This window comes from Stegodyphus dumicola, chromosome 8 (genome assembly GCF_044657685.1).
Source record: "Stegodyphus dumicola isolate Sdum_Otavi_A_Nest chromosome 8, ASM4465768v1".
Lineage (NCBI taxonomy): Eukaryota > Metazoa > Arthropoda > Arachnida > Araneae > Eresidae > Stegodyphus > Stegodyphus dumicola.
In genome coordinates this window covers 35630672-35654050 of record NC_140775.1, presented here as the reverse complement: position 1 = coordinate 35654050, position 23379 = coordinate 35630672, and the positions used below count along the sequence as shown (strand labels likewise).

General features: G+C 32.5%; 1 protein-coding gene and 1 non-coding gene across 3 annotated transcripts in view; one reads left to right on the top strand and one right to left on the bottom strand.

The window, feature by feature from the left end:
• LOC118193590 (bestrophin-4-like) overlaps positions 1 to 23379 on the top strand; it is a 66663-nt gene that overhangs the window by 5589 nt on the left and 37695 nt on the right. The window contains exon 1 of one of the 2 annotated variants that reach the window (XM_035364703.2): positions 12100 to 12252. The exons of the other annotated variant lie outside the window; for it this stretch is intronic. The gene's annotated coding sequence lies outside the window, so the exon portion shown is untranslated. Of the gene's footprint in view, positions 1 to 12099; positions 12253 to 23379 lie in introns of those variants that run through there. 2 annotated transcript variants of the gene reach the window in all.
• TRNAK-UUU (transfer RNA lysine (anticodon UUU)) lies at positions 18335 to 18407 on the bottom strand. The gene has a single exon. It is a non-coding gene; the product is annotated as a tRNA-Lys (tRNA).

Here is a 23379-nt window from a genome sequence, read left to right as displayed (position 1 = left end):
ATTTTACATAAATTCATCCATGTAGCGATTGTTTTTGTCTTATTAAACAAGACAAATTCTCGAAAACTACCTGCGAAGGTCTCACCGAACCTTTCTTTCCTAACATTTGACCTTTATCCTAGCGTAATACATGAATGAATCCATCACAGCGAAGCAAACACGAACCGCCATTAGTCTACGATTTCGCTCAGCCAGCTGCACATTCCTTTTCTTTAATTGTTTAAGGGTGTTTTGAGGCCTAAGGAATAGCAGACACGACAATAAGAACGGACAAGATTCGAATTACAGGGAAGTAGGTATAAAGATATCTTGTTAAGTATTATAATGTTAATATTAGAAAAGTTATAAACATTGACAGCTAAATTATACCTTTGTTTATAAAAGCGAAAGGTAGCTTATCGAGAATCATTTGAAGTTACATCAAACGACAGCGCAAATGTTATGAGTGCGTTGTTGCGTCACGCTCAGCCGTAACTAGAGCTAAATCGCTCTGCTTGGCGGCAGCTTTACGCTCGAGGTGATGATAAGTAAGCACCATTTATTTTCTTTATTTTTTCATTCCTTCTAGTTATCAATACAATGAACTAAAATAGTATTAGAAAAGGTTAAATAAAAATTAAAAGTCTTTCATAAAAATCTCAAAATGATCTCATTTTACAAATATGGCTCAAATGATATAGATAATACATGTTACAAATTATGGTCACGGAATTCATTGAACAACTGCGACGCAATGAAAAAGGTGATCCAAAGAGCTCTACATATGTTGAATTGAACCAGACTAAATTTGACTATTATCTGCAGTGTTTGTTATAAGCTCAAATTCAGCTGTAACAGCAGTTTACGCGAATATGCGTAAATAACTGCAGTAGACAACGCTTAATGTGATCACGGTTAATGTTATCATTCGGATATTGTTATGGAGATGCTGGAGTCCCGCATTTCCGCTTGTATACGAAAGCATGGAAAGTGCATCGCTTATTGTGATCAGCAATTCGCTTAATAGGGTCAAAAACAAGTTCGAAATTGATAATAAAAATTGCTAAATGACAAAGAAAGATACCAGATTGCTTTGGGTTTTGGTCAACCATTTTAAAGTAGGAGGGGAGAAAAGCTAATTTTAAGTAGATATTTAGCTACTCTTTCAATTTTGACAGGAATCAGACACGTGCTCTGCTTTCTGTGGAATAAAAAAAAGAATTATGCAGGTCCCCCCCCCCGAGATAAAAATTCTTTAGAAGCATCTACGAAAAGCTAAAGTTGCTTTTTTGTCTAATTTTAAATTTTACACTAGGAAGTTCTCTTCCATTGAAGGAGTATTAAGATTACGGCTAGTGCATCGATGAAATGATTTCCAGAAACATTACGAACAGTTCAAAAATTAACTTTTGTATTAAAGTTCTCAAAATGATCTCATTTTAGAAATATATTGTTATGGATGATAACAATCAACTCAAATGATATAGATATTTCATTTGAGTTGATCACTCGTTTCATTTGAGTTGATCACCCACTCAAATGATATAGATAATTCATGTTACAAATTATGCGATTATTATTATTACATCATGTTCATAAACAAAATTTTACATATTTCTGATCAAATGAGAAGGAAGTACCTATTTATATGTTTCTGCCTATATTTATATAAATTATATATATTTCTTTATTATTTTAAAGGATATTTTTATCATCAATTAAGGTTATCATTCGGTTAGTATTATCAAATTAATAGTGGACAAATGTGGTCGTTGTAGGCTACGCCTACAATAAAATGCAGTCACTACACGGCCTATCCATAAAATTTTAGGACTTCCCCCCCCCCCGTCGTCCCCAACAAATTTTTGCAGACCTGTTAAATGATAATTGAAAATATTTGTTTCCGTGATATCTCAATTTACTTTATCTGAAATATCGTCCGACCGTGTACAGAATTTTCAGTGTATTGGGTCGGTACATAAGTCCGAACCGTTCTTCAATGAGTTCTCGTTTTTACCATGCTATGACTTTATTAGTATAAAATACGCTACATACAAAGTAACAAAATACATAGTAACAAAACATTGATATGCTACAGCGTAAATCAATAATCATTCACTTATTTACTCACATGTTGTGTGCTTGCGGGTTTATCAAGATTGAATGTACATACAGAACCGATGATAGCTTGATAAAATTTAAAAAGCAAATAAAATAAAATAATAATTTATTTCATAACAAAAAATAAACTTTAAAATGAAAATGATAAAATTTATTTTATTAAAAGAAACACTTCAGAGTTCTGGAACTTTCTACAAAAACAGTCATACAACTCTTCACAGTATCACTGAATACAATTAGTAGTTGCACTTCAAATTACTAAGAATGTAATGCACAACGCAGTGCAAAGCGTATCTAAAGAGCGAAGCTAACCCGAGATATCTCAGTACTTCGAATTCGCTGAATTAACACCTACCAGCAACCGAGGAACTGATGCTTTCGTCGGTCTTATATAATTTTAACCCGACCGTCGATATATTTTTTGTAATTTCAGCTTCTCGAAATAACTGGAAGACGTATGACAGCCGAATTATGGTTACAATTGCATAAATCATTAATTATAGTTATTCAATTACAATATCCATTATAGCTATTCAGGGACCAGAATAAAATGTCGCCAAAGGGTCCCCACTTTACTTTGGCAAACTTTTAACGATTCATCGGCAAATTTGGCGACAAAAATTAGCTTTCGAAACTGTTGCCAGCTTGGCGATATTTCGCCAAATTAGCGAGATAGCCATTTACTCAATGTTAAATAGACTTGCTCCCGTGTTCTTACTTTGCCGGCAAACTTCGCTTCTCTAGATTTTCATGTTACATTATTCAGAAAAATACAACAATTTCACATATAATATCATATGTCAATGTTCAAAATTCGTAACACAGAGATGTAATCACCATCTTTGTCAATAATTACCTGCTAGTGGTCAGGTAAGAGTTCAATGTTTCTTCTATAGACATATTGTGGTTTCGAGTTGAAAAAATTTGTTAGCCAATTGGTAAGAGAAGTTCCATCACAAAACTCTTATCCCTGAATGTTGTTAGAGAGCGACCGGAAAAGATGGTACTCAGAAAGGGCGGTCAAGTTGTTGGAAGTATTCATTTTTATCAACTACTTGACCCTCTAAATACTGATTAGCCTTGAAAATAGCTAAAACGAGTTGTTAACAATATACAAGCTCTTGTTGGCAACATTCATTAAACTCCAAACTGAAGAGAAACAATTAAACAATGAGAAACGAAAGCTTCACAAGGCAAGAACGATATGGTCTTATGCGGAGGGTGAATAACTATTCATTTTGAGAGCAATCAGATTTGAGTCTTTCTTCTTCTGAACAAAAATATACTGTCGAATGTTTTCTTTCGTCTTGAGAGGGTGGAATAGAAATTTTTGGAGACATCTACTTTAAACTACGGTATTTGTTTTACTTAATTTAAAATGCTATATTAGCATGTTGTCTTCCAAGAGTCATGTGCACAGGGTAAATATAATGCATCGGTCAAATAATTTCCAGAAAAGTTACGAACATGTCATTCATTAAAGTAAACATCATGAACAGTTCATAAAGTTCAGTTTGCGTTATGAACAGTTCATAAACGAAATTCTGTGTTTTTCTAAAAAATGCTCTGAAAATACTTATTGATACGTTTCTTGATATTTTTATATTAAATTAGTTAAATTCTATTGCTGATTTGAAGGATATCTTTTTCTCGTAATGGCCATGGAAACTGATCATATTAAGCGGCGCTTGCTATATAATTCAAAAATACAAAGCTGAAACAGCCACCTTACTGTGCGAAGCACTTTAATCTTAGAAATGTATTTCTTGATGATGGGGTTATCCTACAGCTGCAAATCTTGCTCTATGTGTGTTTGCTTCCAGCGACATAGATATTTTCGAGGGCTAGTGTAATGCCAAGACAGTTATAGAAGACTGCTGAAAAAAGCTGTGGTGGTAAGGGAAATCGGGGAGGAGAATTCAAAAGTAAGTTACTCTTGATTTTTGTAAGTCATTTATTGCGATGCATATAGGACACACAAATATTACAGTCAAATAACCACTTTATTGAGAAAAGCACAACAATGTATTATCTCACAGAAACGTCACACCATTTTTCAGCCTAGCCATCCAATGTTTATAAACACTTGTCTTAAAGCGCAATTAGTAAACATTTGAATATTTTGGCAAATGAAAATCTTCTCAATCAAGCAGATATCGTAAAACCACTGTTTGTACCCGTTTGAAGACTGCGAAGCTGTCTCTGTGGCATGGAACAAATACGGTTTTGAAACCGGAAGGGTTCCGAGGCGTCACTGATAAATTTTACAGATGCTGTTACAGAAGTATGTGGGAACAATACCTGGTGATTTATTATGATGGTCTTTTGCTCCTGTTACTTTTGCCCGTATCTGTACCTGCCTGTGCATACCCGTTTATCGTTTGCAATCTCATAAAAGTTTGCTCAGGTCTTGCGTTATAAATGCCTTAGATGAAGTTGCATTTTTGTGAATAAAGCCAGGATCTTTTCTCAGTACTCACGCCTCTTGGTTTTCACCGTTTCAGAAAGAGAGACAGAGAGACCTCGTTCTTTGACAGCACGAATCAGCATTAATAGTCATGTTTTTTGGCATAATTTGCATAACAAATATTCGTATTCGAAAAAAGGCAAAGGAAATGACGTTTTCTATTCATAGAGCATTTTTTTTTTTTTTTTTAAAGCAATAGTATAGGCTTCCATTCCGCAGACACGCTTTTCATTTTTGGCGCTAAATGATGCACCTGCAGTGATAGAAATCATTGAATTCCACAGTTTAGTTGAAAAAAGTGTACAAAAGGTAGAAATTCTGATCTTTCGTTTTAGATTAGAAAACAAGGAACGCAACGCGAACACGATTTCTGAAACAGTTACTCAGCGATTGCTACCAAAGATTTTTAGCAACTTGCAAGACCTTCCTTTCCTTATTGATAACCTTCCTTTCCGTTCAAGATAAATGAAGTATATGTTTGACCGTATTCGAACTGCTGGCACTTATTGACTGATCTTAGACACGGCATTGCATTTTCTCATACACTAAATGTAATTTCATGATGAATTTTTATAGGGCTGAGACATTTTGCCAGTTTCTTTAAAATGATTTCCACGAAAGCAGTTTTTGTAATAAAGATAGCTATCTCACAGTTTTATTATGAAAATTCCTTTTTAATCGACTAAGTCCTTTTAATCGACTGCTAATCCCCAAAATTTCTTAGGAGATTGATAAATGCGTTTATTTCTGGATAATTCAACCCACGTGGAACAGAATAGTTATCTTTTACTTTTCAAATAAAGTTTTTTTAACCCATTTTGAACTTTCTGATCTTTCAAGGTTTTTATGTTATGATAAAAAGTTGCATAGCGGAAAAACCTCGAAATTTTTTAATTTCTTATTGTGCTTGTTTTAATTTATATTTGTAGTTGCAGATTTTCAATACAATACTTACAGTTGCAAAAGATCTGCATAAATATTAGGAAGAATATTAAGGGATCACTTTTCTAACTATTTTCTATTATTATGATATTAATTCTCTGTTTTCCATTATAGGGGTGAATTCTGATGTTAGTCACAATCAATGCATTATTAAAAAATGTCCATTCCTCATTTTTGAAAAACACTTTCAAAACGTCCCCCCAAAAGAAAAAAGTTTCATTTTTTATCTTTATTCATGAATTCCCAAATTCTTCGGTTGTACTCCTACAGGTCAGTTTTATATTTGTGAGTTTTCTTTAAGCGTAATTTGTTACCTCCAGCAATTTCTCATTTCTTTACTACTTTTCATATATTGATATGGAAAAAAGAATTTGAAAAAGCATAAAAAAAGAGCTTAAAATTTTTACAAGCACATTCAAACTTTTTGCAATAGTGTATGTATGATTGTATGCATGAGGTAGGTATAGGAGAAGGGGAAAAAAATGACAAATAAAAAAAAAAAAAAGAAAAGAAAAAGAAAAAAAGAGAAGAATTTTTTGTATATGTTACCGCTAAAGTGCATAAATCAGATATTCTGCAGATCATCTTCAGTTTGACGAGCGTCTAGTAGGCAATGAGCAGATTAGCGAGTGTTTAGTAGGTAATGTGCAAAGTGGAGGAAGAGGGAAAGGAAATGAAAGAAACAAACTTTTGAACGTTAATGATACGGAAGCCGTTAATATGAGCCTTATTTAGTTAAAATGCGGAAAATACATGATTCCGCACTTTAACGGAGCAAATCAGTTAATCTGCAGATTAACTACATAATGTACACATAACGACTTTCGTACTTTAGCTGTAACATATATATGCATTACATAAAGTTAAGTTATATATATATATATATCGTGCTTTTGCATAGAATGTGTTTAAAAGCAATGTATGTAGGCAAATAGCCATAATGTGCTTTTCCGTAACTAAGCAAATTCCACTAGCGGCCCGAGCGGTGAAATTCCTGAGTAGTGGTAGTTTCAACTTGGGTTCGATTCCAGGGGAACGGACTGACTGCATAAGCTTTTTCGTAGTTTTCGTCATGCGTAACATGTATGCGAACCAGTTTGCCTTAGAAATTCCTAAACGAAGGCATTCCTTCCCTTAGGCAGGGCTTTGACATATTCGGCTATACCAAAGTGTAACTAAAACACTATAATTAAAAACTTTGGTACTTTTCCGTTTTGCCGGCGCAAGCGATAAAGTCGCCAATAATGGTACAACCGATGCCAAACGGAATATTCTCGCTGGTAACCTTTTACGCCTCATTTTGAAAACAAGTCGCAGCTTTTCTTATCAGATTGATTGTTTCTTTCAATACTGGCATATAATTACATAGAATTTTTATCAGATAGTTCAGTTTTATGTCAAAGGCCATTCTCGGTAATTAAGTCAATTAGGATGCAATCACAGCGCTTACCCGAAGCTGAAAAAATAGAAAAGGTAAAGTCAAGGGTTAAATTCATTAATTCTAATGAGAATGCACTAGCGAAGTAAAGCACTGCAGTTTTACATAATTTCTGAGTATTTAAAATTGTGTTCCAAATTAAGATTTAACTTGAAATTAATGTAGATAATTAGTGAGAGCATTAGATTTTTGTAGAGTAGTTTACGTGAGATGAGATCGCTTGAGGGTCACGTGATATGAACCGGCGAATCAGAATGTTGAACCATGAAAACATAGTAAATTCTTAAATTGATGTCTTTTTACAAATTTATTGTCTTTATTTATTGGCTTTTTATAAAATTTTAAGCGATATTAAAATGTTTATGCCTTCAAAAAAAAAAAAAAAAAAAGAATTCTTAGAACTAACATTTTTTTAATATTTTTTATGTGTATACTGTATGTTGTCGCCAATAAATTCTGCTTGGCGAGATTTGCGCCGGCGAAATGGAAAACTACCAAAACTTTTGTTTAATATTTAATAATTGGCTACTTGGCGTAGGTTTTGAAATTTTAATCTGAATTAAATGTTTGAGAGGTTTAAATCAGATATTTTATTATGCATATTTCGTTTTTTCATTCTTCATATATATATATTTTTTCTAATATTCTATTTTACTCTGACTGAGGAAGATAAAATTAAATAGTATTTTCGAATCGTTAGAATTTTTCTTTTCTATTTTAAATTTAAGACTATCGAGTTTAAACATTAGCCTCATATTACCAACGCACACACTCAAAAAACCATTTTCTTCATCAAATCCCTGTCCAAATATTGCAAAAGACGAAAAACATTTTGTGTCTGTACCGTGTGTGCATTTTTATGTTACACTATTTATTTACTCTACTATTTGGTAAGAGTTTTTCACACTTTCATAGTAATGGCGTTTTGCTGAACGCTGCAAATAACCACATGTTCACTGTTGATCCTCCTACTCAAAGTTTTCTCAAGATATCTAACAAGGTTAGAAAGATTGGGGCAATAAATCGATAACGATTAAATATCCGGTGTAAACATATTTCCAGATGTTTCTTTAAAATATAAAAGTTACAGCAGATAGTGCAGACTGCTAACTAATACATATAAGAGTCCGGAAAAGATTATAGATATTCAGCACACATTCTTCTCAGTTTCGCACAAAAATATACAGGAAATCTAAATAGACTGGAGTCAAACAGGTAACGACTGACATTAGCTTCAACAGACGCCGCCTAATGTGATGATGCTTGTCCATGGCTATTTTGATGATATTAACCGAATAATAACATTAAATGACGGAAAAAAATACCCCTCAAAATAGTAATGGAATGTTATTATTTTAGTATAACTAGTAATGTATAAGTCGGTACTTTTCTGCATTTTAATGAATAAAATTCAAAAGACATGTTAACTACATGTTACATGTAAAAGTTATTTACATGTTAACTAAGAAAAAGCCAAAACTCGTCAAAAAAGAGCGAATACTTGCCAAATTTTACACCACAACACAAATTAATCGCTGTTGCAACCGTATGATGTAATTAATTTTTCAAAATGCTTATACGCAGTTATAAGAACGGAGTAAACATAAGAGTTCTATAAGACATCATTTGAAGCCGTTCTTAGTGGAGTTCATGCAGAGGCAGGAAGTTAAAGCTTAGGCTAAAATACCTGTTGAAGCTACTGTAGATGAGATTTCGAAATAAAGAGAAACTAACTATATCACATTACCGCCAAAGTAAAGCGATACTTCTCCGTTAATACGTAAGTACCAAAGATTGTTTGTGAGTTGTTTATAATGTCTTTAATTCAAAAGTTCATTTATGAACTGTTCATAACGTCTTTGGAAATTATTTGATCGGTGCTATACCTCTAATACTCGGACGGCAACCCTCATCGGAACAGAAAATGGTAGTAAAACTTAAAATTAGGCAAAAAAGCAATCTCAGTGTGGCGTAGGTGTATTCAGGGATGTTTTTTTTTCACGATAAAAAAAATAATATACAGAAATGTTTTTTGCTCGTGAAAAAGAGGGACATATGCCTAATCGCTCTTAGAATCGAAAGAATTATTCGAAATCCACTTCAAACTAAAGCTGCTTTTTTGCCCATTTTTCAAAATTTGACTAAAATCCCTACTAAGCTGTTTGACGACTTAATCCCTTCTTTAGCGACATTTCTCTATTTTGATCGTATTAACGGAATTGTTGATTAAAGTAAGTGATGTGTTTTCTGTGGTTTCGTTTGCAAACAATAATAATAATCGAACGATGCATTAACCGCGACCACATTAAGATGCGTTTGCTGTATTTTCAAAGAGAGAGGCACAGTCATGATCCCAGATTCAATATCCCTCGCTAAACACTGCACAAATAATTTTGAAAATTAAACGAAATAAAGTAAGTTACGAGTGTATGCTAAGACTGAAAAAGCGCTCAAGTGATGAAATACAGCAAAATAATGCTCATAGCTGTGTTGCACATCAGCAATGCCGATCAATTAGAACAAGTATGCATAAGCAAATTGAATCTGCATGTTACTGCGTATATTTTGCTTTGATAAGAAAATATAGAAATTACTACTTCGAGTTCCCCCAGATTGATTAAAGCTGCTATCACATATTTATTTGTTTCGGACGAACAACTGCCTCAGTCAAACAATTTTTCTACCTGCTTTACTATTGAAAGAAAGGCGGAATAGTTTATTTCGTTCCCTTCGCAAATAATTGTAAGTTGTTCATTTTCAACAATCATTCAGCTAACAGCATAAAATCCCCAACATCAACCATAATTTATAATGAAGAACTAGTTTCCGCCTTACGTGGTAATATCAGAGTGATCCATGATGACTGGCTGCTTTATATCATGTGACAAAACAGAAAAACCGAGAGTTGTTCTTCCGAAATGTTTTGAATGTATGATACCACCTTTAATGAAGCAATATATATTTTTATGACGCCCTGACCAATTTCGATGATGCAAATGCCTGAATGACCGATGGGTTTGGCTATTACCAACGAATCCAGTAAATTTCAAGTGTCTGTTCTTTGGTTGAAAATTGTTTTTTCACTGCTGTATTCGTCTCTACAGTGCCTAGAGTAAGTCTCTACAAAGTCTGTACTGTACGTACAGTGTCTATACAGTCTTAGTCTCTACAGTGCCTAGAGTAAGAATTTAAATTTACTCAGTTTGTCTCTAGAAGTTTAACTCTCTGTAATACTATTGTATTTGGATGTCCTGCAATAAGTGTTCGTAAATTTTTGTAAAGTTGTAAAGTTTGTAAAATGTTGTCTTTGTAAAGTGCATTTGTAATATGTACTATTGCAAGTGCATGTTCTGCTATAAAGAAATTTGAGTATCTGAAATAATGTAATAATTATGTAAATTATGTAATCATGTCTTGACCCACAATGGCAATAATGCCTTGCAGCGTTATTTGATGCATCTCCTAATGCTAGATATATGGGGGGACGCAAGATAATCTAAGCTCTTGGTAAAAATGATGGTGTCTCCGTCTTCCGTCAACTCTCAACTGTATTCGTCTCTCTCTTCTGGTTTAGACTAAAACACAAGATCTGCCACTTTCTTAATTGTGAAACACAGAGAATGAATACTCTTAAAACGTAGTTTACGGTGTAACTCTAGTGCATAATCTTTTTTTAGTTCTGCTTACCAGATTAAAGTCAACAAACTTTTTTTTCCTATCCCAAGGATAGATTAAAGTCAACAAAAAATTATTTGATAACTCCTATAGTCTGTTACTTTAAAATAGGCGCTTCAAGTTCATTTCTCTCCCCCCCCCCAAACTCTGACTCAAAACCTTGGCAATGACTGTTGAGGGAAAAAATGGTCGAATTTTCTAATTTACTAAAATTCCCAAATTTTTTTCTGTGCGGTAACCACAAAATACACGTAACGATCGTAGTTAAAGGAAGGGTCGGAACGACCGTGAAAAAAGTGCCCAATTTAAAGTAATAGATTATATCAAGTTAGAAAAAACAGAAAATTACAAACTAAAGAGCCGATTTCTTATCAATAATAATAATGATGATAATAAGTGCCACCACTTGTATTTTGCTATCGAAAATAAAAATTTTAAATAAGATACCGAGTTTTGGTCATTATCTAAACCACTGTTGAAGGTGTTTAGATAATGGCATATGAAAGAGTTTAGATACTTTCTGCTTAAAAATCGTGCTTGAAATAAATAGCGGAACATGTATGACAAGCTACTACTTAGGACTGCAACAGGATTCTGTGTGACTCTCAAAGTCATACTAACTCTTTTCAAATCCCATTAAACTGAATTAGCTCAAGTAATCAATAGTTTCATGGGGCAATGCGATCAGCCTTTTATTTAGCTGTTAATACTTAGTTTTATTGTATGAACTCAAAAAATTATACAGAATATGTTTACAAAAATATAAATCTAAAGAAATGTATATATATTTTTCGAGTATTGTAAAGGAGAAGAGGGATGGTTTTCTAGCAGCGGTGAAAGGTACGGAGCAAAACAGGTTGAGAAGCACTAGTTCTTTAAACTTTTTGTGGGTGACTATTGATCTTCATCTGCACATCAGTAGGATTTGACTGAACATATATGACATAAATCCTGACTTTTGGTGACTGTCTTGATCCACATGTAAGTTAATATCGTGGCTGCGAATATTGTAAGAAATACTCTAAAATGTCCCAAGCCCGTCCGGGAGTTAACTATGCAAATGCAGCTAATCTCACTCACATCGAAAATCAACTTAGAAAAAATTCTGCCAAGCATAAAACTTGGTAATAATACTGAATAATTTGCATAGTTTTTAACCGATGCAGTTAACCTTCGTCACTTTAAAATTATTCCTAAATTAAGGACTGTACTTAGGCAGATAAGGGAAGTCAATGCAAAATTCATTACTTAATTCGTTAATTTTTTTCCTGGGCCTTTTCACCACTAAAAAGTGCCTATTATAATTTTGAAAAATTTAAGCTCTTCTGTAATTTATTTGTACAAATGAGTGATTAGATTAACTCTATCATTATTTGTTAATATAAGCCTAAATTGTTTTACATCCACCCCCGCATAGCTCTGAAAAGACTCCCTCATATGTGAAGTAACTATGTATTTTCCCGCTCTCCTGACTTGATTGTAATCTGCATCTTCTCCAGCAGCACAGCACGCAGTTAGGACTTAGGTGGGTGACCACCTGAGGGTTCCTGCGTGCCCCTCACTCTTCATTCGCATAGTAGCTGACGACCTACACTTTGCTGATCGTCGACTCACTTTTTATCTCGACCAGGTTTGGGACTTTAAAATTTATTGTTTTTCTAATGCTATTAATAATGCTGTGCTTTTATTTTGATAGTCTGGGATAGGGCTCCGGACCAGGGACCTCATTCTTGTAGCCTTCGGCCACAAATCAAACAAATGAGGGGACAGTGTTTCACTTAATAACTGATAAAAATTAAAATAATCGTTGCACACTTTACTGAATAACTAAGCTCATGGTCCCGTGTCTGCTTCAACTTCGAAATTAAGGCCATCTTCTTCCCCGATACTTTCTTCTCTCACACTTTCAATAAGTTCACCATCATTTAGAATTTGAAACCCTGGGTCTGACGAATCACAAACCATACATTTTGCTGTATCCTCAGCACTAACTTCTGAACATCCAGGAACTTTCAAAAGAATGTTTCTTAATTCCTTAACTGACACGTCATCCTCATCTTCTCCTGTTTCTTCCCTTTCCTTCACTTGAGCTTTTTTTCCATTTTCTCCTTTTCTTTCTTTTCATCAGTCGATTCAAAAAAATTCTGAAATTCTGAGAGCGATTTGGATAATCAGCGATTCGGATAGTCGGAGATCGGATAATTGAGTAAACTGTAATTGATTCTATTTCTATCAATGACTCATGGATTATTGGGAATTCCACAGCTTTTATCTTAAATAGTTTGAAGTGCTGTTATTCTTGATGTTTTCTCGCTTTCTAAGTAAAACATTATTATTTTGCCAACGCGAAATTGCAAAAGAGCGCATTTTCATTTTATAACGCGAGTTCCTGAAATTGTTAACTCGTTGTTTGGAATTCTTATTTTTTATCTTATAATTTAATTTCCTTTGATTCCAGATTCTACCACATAAAACTTTCCTTGCTTTATCAAAACTTAGAACTTCACTGCAAATATAGAATTGTTTTTCCTGTATATTAAAGATTCCAAGTCAACGAACAGAAAAATGATTGCTTGTCTTTCACTTTCTTTCATACATATTGAAAACAATGAGAACGATACCGCTGTAATCCTTTTCTAATAACTATGCAAAAAATACCATTCATACTCATACATTTTTGAGTCTGCTACGATATGGAGCTCACATAAAAATTTCCATAGAAAAAAAAAACTAATTATCTCTCATCAGCAACAATTACCGCAGTTTTTAATGATTTTCGTCTTTCTAATCTAATGGTCGCAAAAGCTCAAATTCCATCCAACATTTCACCTATATTGAATTTTAGTCGATTAAATGTGGCCAAGATTTCTTCAGAACTCAATAACGCAAACAAACAAACAAACGCACAATCACACAGGCATTTTTCTTTATATATTGTTGCGTGCGTACGGGTTCGTTACGAAATGAATGCACAAGTCCGATGAAAAATGAACCAAAACAAATTTATTATTATCACAAAATGCTTAAATTCCCTCAGATATTCTTTCAGTTTTACAATATCTCACAGTAGTTATTTTTTAACTAATCAAACGTTCAAAAGAACTTAATTCAAAACAGCTAGAGAAAGCTAATCCACGAATTCGCTACAGTCAACAGGAGCAGTTTTCTAAACAACAACAAACTAAGTTACTACTACGAACTAATTACTAACGAATAATTTCTGAGTAAGCTATTCGTACGAATTAAAATAATTCTTGCATTCCAAATCAAGATTTAACTTGAAATTAATGTAGATAATTACTGAGAGAATGAGATACATTCCGATGACCTCATAGATCACGGGACTTATGTATAGCTTTTGTAAGCAAACAATGCAGATGACCTCAGAGATCATGTGACTTTATGTATAGCTAATGTAAATGAGCAAGGCCATTCTTCCTCTTCTTCTCCTGCGAAATGTATCTCATTATATTTTTGTAGCGTAGTTTGCGTGAGATGAGATCCCTTGGAATCACGTGATATGAAGCGGCGAATCAGGATGTTGAACCATGAAAGCATAGTAAATTCTTAAATTAATGTCTTTTTACAAATTTATTGTCTTTATTTATTGGCTTTTTACAAAATTTTAAACGATATTAAAATTATGCCTTCAAAATAAAAAAATCTTAGAACTAACATTTGTTAACATTTTTTATGTGTATGCTGTTTGTTGTCGCCATTAAAGTTTGCTTGGCGAGATTTGCGCCGGCGAAACGGAAAAATACCAGATTATGTAAAAAGTCACAAATTTTTGTTTAACAAACTCTTTGAAAGCGAGCAGTAGCAACACTTTTCGAAATAAAGCATTTCAATTTCCAACGCGCTAGACTGTTGCCACTCGGATAAATGTGCGAAAATTAGCGTTTTCAGAGTTTTCAATTAATATTTCAGCTGATTAAAGTCGTACGAAGATGGGAATAGTAGAAATGGCTTCCCACGAATTTTTGGAATCGGGAATAATGTATTTAATGTTTGGCAATGCTATTTTTATTTCATCGTAAAACTTACAAATTTTTTATTAACAAACTCTAGGATTTGAAAGCAAGCAGTGGCAACAACTTTCTAAACTAAGCAGATTTTCATCTCCAGCTTGTGAGACTGTTGTCACTCTGAAAAATGAGGGCGAAAATTATCGTTTTTTATTTTTTATTTTTATTTTTATTTTTTAATTAACATCTCTGATTTTACTTTCTTTTTTTTTTTTTTTTTTTTTTTTTTTTTTTAAAGAAGTCGACGTCGACCTTTTCCAGGACCTAGAAAAAAATTGTAGAAAATTTTGGTGACGGGAGCTATAGCAGTGACTGGGTTATTAGAGGACAAACAAACATACTTTCTTCTTTATATATATAAATAATGCTAATCTTAATATGAAAAACTAATGTTTTAATAGTATCTTTAATTAACATTTTGGTTTCATTATTATATCCATAATGCATTCGTCCTCATTATGAGGATGAATAAAGCGCGAAGGCATAGCTGTCTTTATCAGCAAAGGTATTTTCTAGAAATTGTAAGTGAAAAGCTGATAAAGCAAACTGAAAGACGAAAAAATCTGTCCTGAGAAAGTGTAACTGAGATTTCGGCAAAAGAAGGTAAAGAAAATCACTTTGAAAAAATTCGGGGAAAGCTTGGCGATTCAGAAATCAACAAGAAGCGTGGAAGATGTTACATACGCCGAGAAGGAGATAATAAAATTTCTTTAAAATTTGTTAAATGTGCGAAATATACATGCAATAAACACCTTAAAAATATCTGTAAACGGTCTTATCAAGCATAAGCAGCCGCTGTGCATATAATTAAAATTGTAAGCTTACAAAATTAACTAACTAAGGTAATTATTTTATTTTTCAGTGTTAAAAATTTTTATCAGAGTAATTTGCAGTCTTAAATTTTGCAAGTAGTGTTGATCTATTAAATTTTTAAAGTGCCTGGATTAAATAATTTAAGCGAAGTAAGAATGGGTTATTTTAAACCCAGGGTTAATTTCAACCCATTTCTAGATCATCGGAAAATCTGAAAATTCGACTCTCTACATCCCTCCCTTATAAGCTAAACACTTATTTATTGTTTTGCCAACGGACACCTTCATAATGGTATTGTACTGGCATTTTATACAAGTCTGCCAATACCCGAAAAGATAGATATATTCATAAAGGTTTCCCCGACACAAAAGTGGCAGCACTGTTATGAAGATAAGTTTCGAATTTGAGAAAAACAACTTTCACAAAGGTGTACCAGTTTCATATGCTTTGCTAATCACAGTGGCATGTTTAAAGCCAGCTTGCATAGCAGTGCAACAGCACATACGTGCCTGAACCTTTAGAAAATTTCCTTTTCATAAATTAGAAAGTAATGTTTACAAGGGTTGAGTCAGCTTTTCGCTGGGGTTTCTTTATGAAGGTTTTTGCGTTTTCGAAAATTGGCCATTTTGTGTCAAAGTGATGCATTTTATGATTGGGGCAAGACTTATTTCAAAAGCTTAATTTTTAGGGAAAGGTCATACGAGTTTTTAGTTTGCATTTTGACCATTAGATGGCGCTGTGCAATTAATAGTGGGGGGAAATAGGCAAATTTTAGATTCTTTGATGCGCAATTGAGAGCTCAAATGATGAACAATTATTATTAGTAGTAGAATAGGCTCATTATTAATAGTATTGTGATAGGATAGAAAATGTAAAAAAATAAAATAAAATAAAAAGATAAAACTAATAAAAATAAAGAGATTAAAAAAAATAAAAAAAAAAAAACCTGAAAGGTTTCAGATTTTAAATTACGTCCAAAGGGGCGTTTTTTTAACATTTTGTGTGTTACAGTTATTTATTAAATATCACGTTCTTCGCTCTTAAACCATAAATTACACTTCAACAGCAATATCGCAAAATAGTTTTAAAATGAGCATATCTTTAGAATTTCCGATAGAGAGACTCGCGTGTTGTAAATTTCTGTACAAACGTTGCCATTGCTAGCATTGAAATCCTTGAGTTTGTTAATCAAAAATTCGAAACAAAAAAGGAAATCAAATAGGAAAAATAGAAAATCGATAATAAAACAAATTCCAAATTTCAAATTTGGGCTTCCACATGCCCATATTCCTAGGAGGATTACGACGTCATTCAAAATTCGATGGCTCTGTGTACCGTTGTTTTATCACAATGCGAGAAATATACATACATTTATGCAGATTTTTCACTATTTAATTTCTTTAAATATAATGCAGGACTCTAACATTTGGTGGCAACGGTTTGAAAAGTGAAACTGACATTTATAGTGAACCAACGCAAAATGAAAACAATAGTCCTTCAGGGACAAAGCCCCTTTGGACTAAAAATAATAAAATAAATAATAATAAAATAAAAATAAAAAGGTTTCAGATTTTAACGGTCGCGTAAAGGGTTACGCGTAAAGGTTTTTTACGCTTTCCAGAGCTCGCAGTCTATCAGCTCTTGCTCTCTCTCTCTCTTTTTTTTTTAAACCCATCTTTTTAGTATTGCTTTCTTCACACTTACGCGGCACGTACAGTTCAACAACAAAATGACAATTTTTTTAAAAGCTGCGTAAAAGCGCATGTTTAGTATTCCCGATGCAGTGAATTTAGCAAGCATTTTTATATTTTTTTCAGTTCATCGTATCAATATCCAGTTTTCTCGCTGAAATGAATAACAAAAAATTTTCTTTCTATTTATGATTAACTTTTTCTGTGTTATTTATTAAATATCACGTTCTTCGCACTTATGTTACATGAAACTCAATTCAGCAGCATAATCACAAAATATTTAAAAATTGCATATCTTTAGAATTCCCGATAGGGTGTTTGAGGTTGCCGTGATGTTTTTATATTCGTTACATTATTTGTTTCAAAACTAGTCTCTCGCGTGGCCAGTCACCTAAAATAGTTATAATAAAAAAAGAAAAAGTATTGATTCCGACTCGTGTGATTTCATAAAAATATTGAATATTTCTAATCAGTCATCTTATGACTTTAATACATGTTTATTTAAATCAATCACATTAAGGAATAGAATCACATTAAGGAATAGAAAAGCAAAATATATTTAAGAAGTATTTATTGCTTTTAAATCGCTTAGTTTATTACTCAATAAACTTCCAAATTAAATTTGAGCGTCTTAAATTTAAGTATTAAATTTTAACGTTTCACTGAATGGTAACGCGATAGCACGGGAAAGGTAAAAAAAAGCCTTTTATTTCCTGCTTTGCTTTCATAAGGCCGTTTGTTAATTAAAATTGGAAGATCTTATATTTTCTTGAGCAGTTTCGTGCGCTAACGATAAAAACGTTTTATTTCGAAGTATTGCCACTACTAGCTTTCAAATCGTTGAGTTTGTTATTCAAAAATTCATTAAACTCTTACAAAATATGAAATAAATAATAAAACCAATTCGAAATTCAAAATTTGGGCTTCCACTTGCACATGTTCGGATAAAGGACTACGCTGTTAAAAATTTGATGGCCCTAGATACCGTCGTTTTTTCGTAATACAACGAGCATACATATAGATTTTTCATTATTTAATTTCTTTAAAAATAATACAAGGCGATAATATTTGGTGACAACAAACTGAAAAGCGATACATCGTTTGTAGTGAACCAATGCAAAATCCCATTTTGAGCCTCTTTTAGACTAGAAACTATGCCTTTTTTTGTAAAAGGAAAATCCGCCCGAACAGGGACTCGAACCCTGGACCGTTAGGTTAAAAGCCTAACGCTCTACCGACTGAGCTATCCGGGCTGAATACAATTATTTGTGCGCCCTTTCTTGACGCAAGAAGTGAAAATATTCACTTGCCACTGAGAGATTTGGAGCTCGAACTCCGACAAAACCATATTTGATATTTTTTTTTTTTTTTTTCATCAGAACACATACATGTAGATTCTTCACTATTTAATTTCTTTAAAAATAATATTGAGCGATACTACTCGGTTGTAACAATTTGAAAATTAACACGTCGTTTAGTGAACCAACGCAAAATCGCATTTTGAGACTAATAGCTCCTTTGAGGATGCCAACCCGCCCGAATAGGGAGTCGAAGCCTGGACCGTTAGGTTAAAAGCCAGACGCTCTACCGACTGAGCTATCCGAGTTTAATATTGTTTTATTTGTCATGGAAGAAGTTTAGATATCCGCTTAACACTGGGAGATCTGAGGCTTGAATCCGGCATAGCTGATTCCCCCCCCCCCTGCATCAGAAACTTCTAATAGTTTGTACTAATGTAAGTTACAGAACAAATCACGTCACGTGATGTTCTTACAGTACCAGTGGCTTAGCTCATTGAGGTAGGAAGTAAGATGGAGTCGCCCTAAACAAGTTTCTCCGTACCCTGCTCTGAAGCACCGGCGATCCCTACGTGGTGACCAAAACATTGGGTCATTGACTTCTACCATTGACTTCCATGGGATTTGACGCGTTCGGGTGTAAATATTTTGTAATTACGTCGCAAATATACATGTAAATGTATATATTTTCTTTTTCTACAACACTTCAGAGTCCTAAGTATGTGAAAACAACATTTCATTCTGAACGGAATTAAATGCTATACTTTTCACAGGACAGTTTTCTCAGAATGGTTTAATTTGAATGAAATATTTTCACAAGTTTTCGTTAATTACATTAGAAAAAAAAAAATTAAGGTAATTCGATTTTATTCGGTTAAGGTACAAAAGTTAAGATCAAAGTTTATTGTATTATTAATATTAAAATTATGCATTATTTCTTTTCTATTTATAGAGCTTCTTCCTAAAATACTTTCTTAAATATGACATGATTTTTTTGGCTTCTTTTAAATCGAAAAATGTAAGTCAATTTATAATTAATGCTCTATTCGGTTCATTTTAAATTAGAGAATTATTAGGAATTAGCGAAATACTTTAAATAAGTATTTCGCTAATTCCTAATAATTAAATAGGTATTAAATAGTAGTTGACTTTCTCTGAACATTTCTGAAAGGGAATAAAATAAGGGTTTTTTTTTTTTTTTTTTTTTTTTTTTTTTTTTTTTTTTTTTTAAGTATAATTTAAAACTTGTAAGAGTTATTATAAAATGTAAAGGGAATAATTCTTTTAATTATACTTATCAGATTTTTTTTTTTTTTTTTTTTTTTTTTTTTTTTTTTTTTGTACCCTTCATTTCAACAATACATATTCCAAAACTCTTTATTACGTTCTTAAGTGCGCATCTCATAGCATTTGCTTTACAATACCTTTTAACAGATTGCTTTCCAATACGAACAATTCTTGCTTAAATAGTTTTATAACGTATTTGTCAACAGGATTTCAATTTATGTTTACAATTCAATATTAAGGTTATTATATATTTAGATAACATTTATAATTATTATAAATTAGATAAATTTAATCATTATATTTCTTCACAGTATTTTCACAGTTGTTTATAAGTGAATAAATTCTTCATTTCAAATACATTTATAAATAATTTAATGAATATTTAAGTATTTTGTCAAAGGCAGATACATGCTTTTTGCAAGCACATGCATAAATACCCATACATATTTCCTATTTATCATTTCCAGCATGTGCAAATCTTTAATTTCTGTGCATTCACTATATTTTTCGTGTAAAGTAATTTACACTAATTTAGCATACACCCGAAAGTTTTACATAAAAAATATATATGAATATATTTTGAATGAAAATTATAAGTATTATTTTTAATACCCACTCAAAGGTCAGTTTTTCTTCAAAATTCCTCCACGATGGCATCTCTCTCTTTAGGCAGATAGCCCTTGCATGCGTTACTCTATTTAATAAAAACTTAATCTGACCTATGTGTCTAATTACAAATATTTTAACATGCATAATTTTATATTTACATTTAGCCATCAAGTTTCAAACTTTTCAAATCTTCTAGAAAATAAATTTTGGCAGATCTCTTTTAGCAATTTTCTTAAAATCTATATTTTTGTAGTGCAACAGCTTAGAATTTTATAAAACAAATTCATAACCAAAATCGCTGTTGTTAGTTATCGAAAAATAACCAAGATGTGATTTTTGCGTAAATGTCAGTAAACTATACAAATTGCTATTATCCATCACACTATGAATGTTTCTTTCATGCGAGAGTGTCCCTTTTTCGATTTCTATGGAACTGTCGTGTGTCGAAATACTATCAGAATCTTGTCAAGCGAGCTTCTGAATGTAAACAAAGAACACCCCGTCTGGTGACCCAAGCTTCAAAGCAGTGCTTCACTTCTAGCGCGGAATGGCCCCTCCTCCCTTTCCTACCTCCATGACATTACATATAGACGAACTAAAAACCTACACTTATTTTCATTTTTTCTTCTTTAAAATTAAGCAAAGAAATTATTACTTATTTGCCTAAAATAAAACACATCACCTATTTATTTATGTTTTTTTAAGTGGATTATTTTCTACTGATGTAAAATATCAAAATTAACTGCATAATATGCGTATTTATGGAATTTGAGAGAAAACCGTCTTTGAAATTAAGGATATTACGTCAAGGGAAAATAACGCAAATCCTATTAAAGAGACGCAATTCAGAAAATTTCAGATTACAGTTTAAAAAGTTAATCATTAAAGCTTCAAAAATTTAATCATTAAAGCTTCAAAAATTTAAAAAATATATTTGAAGTGTCAAAATTATAAAGATCATAGGATTGGAAAAAGAAATCTCAAGCTGATCTTGCTATGCAAATTTTAGAATAACATTAAAAAAAATTATGTAAGCCATTAAGATAAGTTTTCTAATCTAAGAATTAGTCTGCCAAAAATTAACGACATGGAACATAGAATTCTATAATTAAAATGAGGTGATAAAAATAGCAAAGCTAATATATTTTTTAGAAAATCTGATATGTACACCACATGACTTCCATGTACGGAATATTAAATTATACCCATTTTTTCCGCCATTTCCTTTAAACCTATTGAATTGAATTAAATGTACTTCGTCGATAGTGCATAAACCACAATAGAATAAATGCATTCTTTTAAAAATCACTATATTTATTTACCATAGCGACACTGGCGCTAAGCTCACTTAACAACGTTACATCTCATTATAACTCAGAATGCAAAAAAAAAAAAAAAAAAAAAAAAAAAAAAAAATTATATCATCTGAAGAATTATTAAATCGTTGCCACGTGTTCTATTCAAATACTAGAATAAATTTAAAACAATGTATACAAGAAATTAGACAAATAAAAAAGAAAGTTTTTCAAAGACGATTTCAGCGCCGCTTACTTAATGCGCATGCGCTACTCATAAGCATTCGCCTCTGTGAGAGACAGACTGGCGACAACATTTTCTCCTAATACGAAACACTTATTTCCTCGAATTTCATTAGATATACATTTCTCACTCATTTAACTCATTTCTCACTTCGCGGCAAGATAAAAATACATAAAAACTCAAAATATCTTCATTAAATTTGAAAGATATAGAAAAACCTAAAACACCAAATACAGTTAAAACAATTAACAAAACATTTTGCAATTAAAATGAGAGTTTCTGAGAAAAAAACAAGCAACTCGGTCAGCAGGCAAGAAGGCAGCTTTTTCGGTGCACAAAAGTAAAAGTTTATTTTTGGTCCCACTCGGCAAAAAGACACTGAAGGCGCAGAAAGACTCAATTCACTATTCTGCACAAATGTAAACAAATATGGCTGCTATGGTAAGAAAAATTAGGCTTAGCCGCACTTAAACAACTTTTAAAATGTTGATAATTCAAACAACTGTTGCCCACAGATTAATTAAAGATATAAAAACCATAACCGGAAGATAAGAACAGCATAATTGGATCATATTTTAAAGCAAAAAATTCGCAATTTACTAACATATAAGAATAAAAAATACTGAGCTCACGGAGCCGAGTAACAGAGTGGGTATATATATATATGTATATATTTATATAGTTTTTGTTGCGGCCGATTGTAACTAAAATGGGAGGTACATAACTACGTTTTAGCAGTCCTATATGCTAAATTTCAACGTTCTGAGGTTATTCGTTTTTTGAGTTGTGCGAGATACATACATACGTACGTACGTACAGACGCCACGGAAAAAAATCTTTTTTGAAACCATTTTAAATCAGTTTTATAATTCGTTTGGGGAGAAAGAGTCCTTTATTCTGCCCTTACGTACAGATGTCACTCCAAAACATCTTTAAATTGCATTTAACAGTAGTTCAAAATGGCTATTTCCGTTGAAATATGATACCGGGAATTTTTCGTCGTTACAATACTTCCTGGATCGCTTATACACGAAGCTTGTAAGAAACATTTCTCGTTCGAATAATTTCCATTTTGCCAGAGTGCTAAATTCGTGAACTGAAAACAAACCTCTAGGGGTTTGTTTTCAGTTCACGAATCGGTTTTCGGCCAATCGGTTTTCAGTTTTCGGCCAAGTTTAACGGTTTTTTTTTTTTTTTTTTTTTTTTTTTTTTTTACGGTAGAAAATACGTAAATAAAAATAAACACGTTAGTTAAGGGGGGGGGGGAATAAAATTTCACTTGTCCTAGAAAGCAAAGATTCGGATAATTGGAGCCTTGAATACCTAAAGTTGTATGTTTGCTGATTTTTATCTCAATAGTTTGTTTCCAAGTAAATAGTAACATTCTATCAGACGCAAACATACAGTACATCTGGACGTAATAATTCTCATCTTCATAAATCAAACGAAAATGAGCGCCGTATATTACAGCAGAACGCCTTGGATTTTAACC